Source organism: Vulpes lagopus, chromosome 13 (assembly GCF_018345385.1).
Source record: "Vulpes lagopus strain Blue_001 chromosome 13, ASM1834538v1, whole genome shotgun sequence".
Lineage (NCBI taxonomy): Eukaryota > Metazoa > Chordata > Mammalia > Carnivora > Canidae > Vulpes > Vulpes lagopus.
In genome coordinates, this window is record NC_054836.1 from 36,522,739 (window position 1) to 36,529,814 (window position 7,076).

The following is a 7,076-nucleotide window of genomic DNA, read 5'->3' on the forward strand; positions in this document are numbered from 1 at the left end:
CAGCATAATACCCTCCAGTTCCATCCACATTGAAGCAAATGGTGGGTATTTGTCGTTTCTAATTGCTGAGTAATATTCCATTGTATACATAAACCACATCTTCTTTATCCATTCATCTTTCGATGGACACCGAGGCTCCTTCCACAGTTTGGCTATTGTGGCCATTGCTGATAGAAACATCAGGGTGCAGGTGTCCCGACGTTTCATTGCATCTGAATCTTTGGGGTAAATCCCCAACAGTGCAATTGCTGGGTCGTAGGGCAGGTCTATTTTTAACTCTTTGAGGAACCTCCACACAGTTTTCCAGAGTCATTCATTCTTTAATTCATTTATTTCCCCAAATATTTTTCATTCACAAGTGACCTTATTAAGTAACACCAGGAATGGAAAAATTCTGTGACTTTTTGACTAAAACTTTTCTAAATGTAAAAACCCAGATAAAGGAACTTGTCAAGGACCTTCCATCAGCACCCTCGGATTCATGTTCTCCTAACAATCTCTTCCCAGAGTTTTTTCAAGTGGGCTATGCAGGTCCACATTTGGATTTAAAAAAACATTTCAAATTTCAGAACTATTTTTCTTAACCTGTGTCAATCTCAAAATAGAACATCTCTTTGCAATAAAGAGCCCACTTTCTCCTTTCATAGCCACCCTCCCCTTGCAATGGATGGGTAACAGCCCTCACAGACAGAGTATAGGAGAAGTTATTTGGCTCATGACAACAAAGGCCATGACTCCCAGGGAAAGAATGTTCCCCTCAAAGCAACTACATTAAGAAGTGAAGAATTTTGAGATGCCTGGGTGGCTCAGCAGTTGAGCGGATGCCTTTGACTCAGGCCCTGTTCTCAGGGTCTCCAGATCAAGTCCCACATTTGGCTTCCTGCATGGAGCCTGCTTCTTTCTCCCTCTGCTTATGTCTCTGCCTCTTTGTGTGTTCTCTCATGAATCAATAAATAAAATCTTTTTTTTAAAAAAAAAGAAGTGAATAATTTTACTCTCTGGGCTCAGAAGGGTATGTGTTGTAAATACTTTATGATTCATTCTCTCTTTTTTTTAAGATTTTATTTATTTATTCATGAGAGACACACAGAGAGAGGCAGAGACATAGGCAGAGGGAGAAGCAGGCTCCATGCAGGGAGCCACGTGGGACTTGATCTGGGGACCCTGAGAAAACGCCCTGAGCAAAAGGCAGTCACTCAACCGCTGAGCCACCCAGGCATCCCATGATTCATTCTCATGAGGTTTAAAGGGTTCTTCAGGACAAATTGTTTTATGGTTCTATCATCACATCATTTTTAATGGTGAAAAGTAATAGAATTAGGAAATTTAGCTCTTTCAAATACTTGAAAAGTAAGAAGCACCTATGTTTGCTTCATATTCTAATGCTATAGTTCATTGTGGGCTGCTTAATTTTGTCATCTTGAAAATAACAGAACTTTGGAATAAATTTACAGTAAATGGCTTCCGATTTTATTTAATGCTTGTATTTTCCTGCAACATTATTCAAGCAGAGTGTACATTTATGGCCTGTGTTTCCAAGACCATGACCAATACCCCTTATAGTCATATTTCGAAGCAAATGTTTGAAATCAGACAATTCACCCAGAGAATAACTCTCTAAAATGCTTTCATTGTAACCATGAGGCAGGAATAGATCATTAAGATGAATGTATGTTATTATCCCTCTGCCTGATAAAGAAAACACAAAATGATAAAAGTTTGTTTTATGGCCCCTCTTTAACACAATGCCAGGAGAGCCTATGGCCATTTATCTTGTGTCTTCATGAGCAGAGAAGAATATAAAATTGAGAAAATATCCAAAAATGCCATTATCAGTAGTCATTCTTAATAATTCAGCTCTATAATTGTGTCAGGTTTCCCTATAAAACTTTTATATATAATATACATATATCCTTATATATGTATCTTTATATATAATTTCTCAAGTGTTACAATATGGATGTAGTTTTTAATTACTAGACACCAGAGGTAAGCTAATAACCAAGCACTATGAGACTGTGGGGTAACCCCCAGGCACTGTTGTTTTTTTCTTTTTTTAAAGCTCCTCAGGTGATTACAGCATGCAAGCAGAATTGAGAACCACTCAAAAGGTTCTACCAACACACATGAACATGAACACATATATTTTCTTAACTTCAATGGGAACACCTACTAGTAATACAATTTCACAGTAAGACAAGTTCAAGGGCTCTGCTGTTTCTTCCCTGCCTGCTTCCTCTCCCCATTATCCCTTTCTAACTTCCTCTTGAGTAGAATATCCAAGACTGGTTGCCAGTGAGAGAGAGAGAGAGAGAGAGAGAGAGAGTGTGTGTGTTTAGTTGAAAATCTCTGTTCTTTTTCCAAATATTTCCTTGAGATTAAATAAAGAAGACTGAACAAGCAGAAGTTACAGAACAGAAATGGAGTGCCTACAGCCCCCTCTGCTCTCCTACCCTCTTCTCCATCATTATTGGAACTCCAGGGCTCCCAGGGCACCATTTTAAAATCTGCCTGTAAGATGTTAGAGAACCTAGTTGTCTCACTTAGTGGCTTCCAGAAGGCTTATTTCAAATGTTATAGGAAGGGCCCCAGAACAATACACTGAATTGTACAATAGGCAGCTTCATTCAGGCAGTCCCTGATTGACCTCTACTTGCCTCTGGTCATGTTATGAAATACCAATTAAGCATGGATATTTAAACTGCTTTCCTCCAATTCCTGATATGAACAGTTCTAAGTGGGGCCTTTTCTAATGGGTGGTGAAATGAAGCAAACCATACTGTATGCTCCGCTCCCTACCATCCTCCTGCCTCTAAATCGGGTCTCAGAGAACTTCCCAAGGGATCTGAAAAGGATTACAAGTCACAAAAGGGCAACATATAGCCTAAAGGGGATGTATAGAGCAAGGGAGGATAGTTTGGCCTACTTTGGTTTGGTGATTTGAGGAAGTAGTTGTGGGTATGTGGCATATGAATCTTGGTCTTTTTAAAAAACAAAACAAGCCTGGGTGGCTCAGTCAGTTAAGCGACCAATTCTTGGTTTCAGCTCGGGTCATGACCTCTTGGTGGTAAGATTAAGTCCCATATTAGGCTCCATGGTCAGTGTGTAGTCTGCATCAGATTCTCTCTCCCTCTGGCCCTCCCCTTACTCTCCCTCAAATAAATAAATAAAATATTTAAAAAATAAAAGTAAAAAACAGACAAATGAAGAAAGCTTCATTAACAACACATCCTATCTCTGCCCACCTCTGACTGTCTGCCATTAGTCTGTGTATCCACCGAGCCACCCATCCAGAGCTTGGGACCTGGACTAATCTTTTGATTCATCATACAAAAAAGTATTTGGTCAGAGGTGCTACCTGAAAGTTACATGGTGCATAAATATTCTATGCCTGCCAACAACCTAATGGTGATTCTCAAAACCTATGTTTAGAAGATTAACCAACTTGGCCAAGGTCATGGAGTAGTGGAAATGGGATTCAATTTCATCCTGTCTGACTCCAGAGCTTACAGGCTCTCCACTACACTTGCCAGTCTTTAGGACAGGACCTTTTCTTCTTTTTTTTTTTTTTAAGATTTTATTTATTTAGGGATCCCTGGGTGGCGCAGCGGTTTGGCGCCTGCCTTTGGCCCAGGACGCGATCCTGGAGACCGGGGATCGAATCCCACATCAGGCTCCCGGTGCATGGAGCCTGCTTCTCCCTCTGCCTGTGTCTCTGCCTCTCTCTCTCTCTCTCTCTCTCTGTGTGACTATCATAGAAAATAAAAAGATTTTATTTATTTATTCTTGAGAGACATAGAGAGAGGCAGAGACACAGGCAGAGAGAAGCAGGCTCCATGCAAGGACCCCAATGTGGGACTCGATCCTGGGACTCCAGGATCATGCCCTGGGCCAAAGGCAGACGCTCAACCACTGAGTCACCCAGGCATCCCAGGAAAGGGCTTTTAACTGGAGGATGAGTAAAGGATAGGCAATTTAGAGAATGGGTGAATGCAGAACCAGATCAAGTCTGTTTTTAGTAGAAGTCTCTAGGGAAACATGGGCCCCAGCCAAAAGGGAGCTGGGGAAGAAGAGCAAGGAGGAGGGCACAGGAAACAAGTGTTACCTACTCCAAAAATTTAACCACCATGCAACAGATTCTAATATTTGGGTATCACTAGGTGTTGTGTGGAAACTAAATATGTACAGCTCTTACATTTTTTTGTTGTATGACATTTTCATCTGATAGAAGATCTACATTAAAATTCTGCATTTATTCAATTCTTCATCTTGTTTTTGAAGCAGTTAGCAAGGGAAATGAAGATTATCTATTTTGTCATAGGTGGTCAAACACTGTGAAACTTTGCATGTTGGTTAAGGTGTCAAAGTAATGATTCATTTCACAAAGATCACAAATGTGATTGACTTTCAGCTTTGTCTGTTCTGGTCTACATTAAAAATAGGTAAAGGGGATCAAGAGGAACCTGGGTGGCTCAGTGGTTGAGTGTCTGCCTTTGGCTCAGGTTGTAATCCCAGGATCCTGGGATCCAGTCCGCATCAGGAGGCCTGCCTCGCCCTCTGCCTATGCTCTGCCTCTTTCTCTCTCTCTCTCTCTCTCTCTCTCTCTCTCTCTCTCTCTGTGTCTCTCATGAATAAATAAATAAAATCATTTTTAATTTTTTTTTAATTTATTTATGATAGTCACAGAGAGAGAGAGAGGCAGAGACACAGGCAGAGGGAGAAGCAGGCTCCATGCACCGGGAGCCTGATGTGGGATTCGATCCCGGGTCTCCAGGATCGCGCCCTGTGCCAAAGGCAGGCGCCAAACCGCTGCGCCACCCAGGGATCCCTAAAATCATTTTTAAAAGGGGGGGATCAAAAGGTTCAAACTTCCAGTTACAAAATAAATAAGCTCATTATAATGTACATTATGGTGACTATGGCTAATAATAATGTATATTTGAAAGTCACTGAGAGAGTAGACTTTAAAAGTTTTCAACACAAGGGGAAAAGCTGTAGCTCTGTGGTAATAAATGTTAACTAGACTTACTGTGGTGATCATTTCACAATATATACAAATACAAAGCCATTATGTTATATACCTGAAACTAATATAATGTCAATTATATCTCAATTAAAAAAAACAGAGAGAGACCCACAAATAACTCATCAATTCAGTAGTTGATTTACAATTTGTCACTGAGTTCCTCCTAGCTCCTATGCTAGAGGATACAAAGATAGATAGACCAAATGAGCTGGTGTTTTAACTAGGTTAAACTATGTATCTCAACTAAAAACTAGCTCCAATGATCCTAATTCAAACAACCAACCATTAAAAAGAATGTATAAGACAATCAGGGAGGGAAACCTGGGTGACTCGGCGGTTGGGCATCTGCCTTTGCCTCGGAGCATAATCCTGGAGTCCCACATCAGGCTCCCTGCATGGAGCCTGCTTCTGCCTCTGCCTGTGTCTCTGCCTCTCTCCCTCTGTGTGTCTCTCATAAATAAATAAATAAAAATCTTAAAAAAAAAAAAAAGACAATCAGGGAAATAGGGACACTAACTACAGATTTCATGGTGTTAAGAAATTTATTGCCTACTTCTTTTGATGTAATAACAGTATTGTGGGGTTTTTTTTAAAGAATATTTATCTTTTATAGCTCCATACAAAAATATCTACAGATGAAATGATATGATGATAAATTACAAAATAATTTAGTAGTAGAAAGAAGGAGTGGAGAAAAATAGGTGGGTAAAGATGAAACAAAACTGGCTGTGAATTAATATTTGGAGAAGCTGGGTGAAGAGAATAGGGAGTTTCATTACACTATCCCCTATTCTTTTGTTTCTGTTTAAAATTTTCTATTAAAAAGTTTTATTTTTCTGGGGCACCTGGGTGGCTCAGTTTAAGCAGCTGCCTTCAGCTCAGGTCATGATCCTGAGATGCTGGGATAGAGCCCCATGTCAGGCTCCCTGCTCACTGGGGAGTCTCCCCTACCCCTCCACTCACTCTGTCTTTTTCTCTTTCTCCCTCTACCCCTCCACTCACTCTCTCTTTTTCTCTCTCTCTCGAATAAATAAATAAAAATCTTTTTTTTTTTTTAGTTTTATTTTACTGTATATAGATCTAATCAGTGTGACATTGTAAATTTCAAGGGCTTGGGAGTCAGAAAGATCAACATGCAAATACTGGTTGGCTCATCACTAACCAGTTAGGGAATCTGGGACAAGATTCTTAAGCTCACAGAGTTTCTTCTCCATCTTTTTTTTTTTTTTAAGATTTTATTTATTTATTTATTCATAGAGACATAGAGAGAGAGAGAGAGAGAGGCAGAGACACAGGCAGAGGGAGAAGCAGGCTCCACGCAGAGAGCCTGACGTGGGATCGATCCAGGGTCTCCAGGATCACGCCCTGGGCTGCAGGCGGCGCTAAACCGCTGCGCCACCGGGGCTGCCCTCTTCTCCATCTGTTACCTCATAGTGCTACCGAGAATTAAAAGAAATAATACTGGGGTGCATGGGTGGCTCAGTTGGTTGAGCATCTGCCTTCAGCTCAGGTCATGATCCTGGAGTCCCAAGATCAAGCCTCTCACATCAGGCTGTCTGCTCAAAGGGGAGTCTGCTTCTTCCTCTTCCCCTCATCCCGCTCATCCTCTCTCACACTCTCTCTCTCTCAAATAAATAAAATAAGAAAGAAAGAAAGAAAGAAAGAAAGAAAGAAAGAAAGAAAGAAAGAAAACCTCAGGGTGCCTGGGTGGCTCAGTTGATTAAGCATCTGACTCCTGATTTCAGTTCACCTCATGAGCACAGGATCATGAGATAGAGCCCTGCATCAGGCTCTGCCCTGGGTGTTGAGCTCACTTGAGATTCTCTCTTTCCCTCTCCCTCTGCCCCTCTCCTGCCACCCCCAATCATCCATATGCTTTCTCTCTCTCTCTCTCTGGAAAAAAATAAAATAAAATTTAAAAGAAATAATATCTCTAAAGCACCTAGCACCACACCTGACATATACTAGACATTTGGTAGCTATTATTATAATTATAGAAAATACTGAAGACATACGCATTTCAAAGAAACTTGGAACAACATGTTCTGAG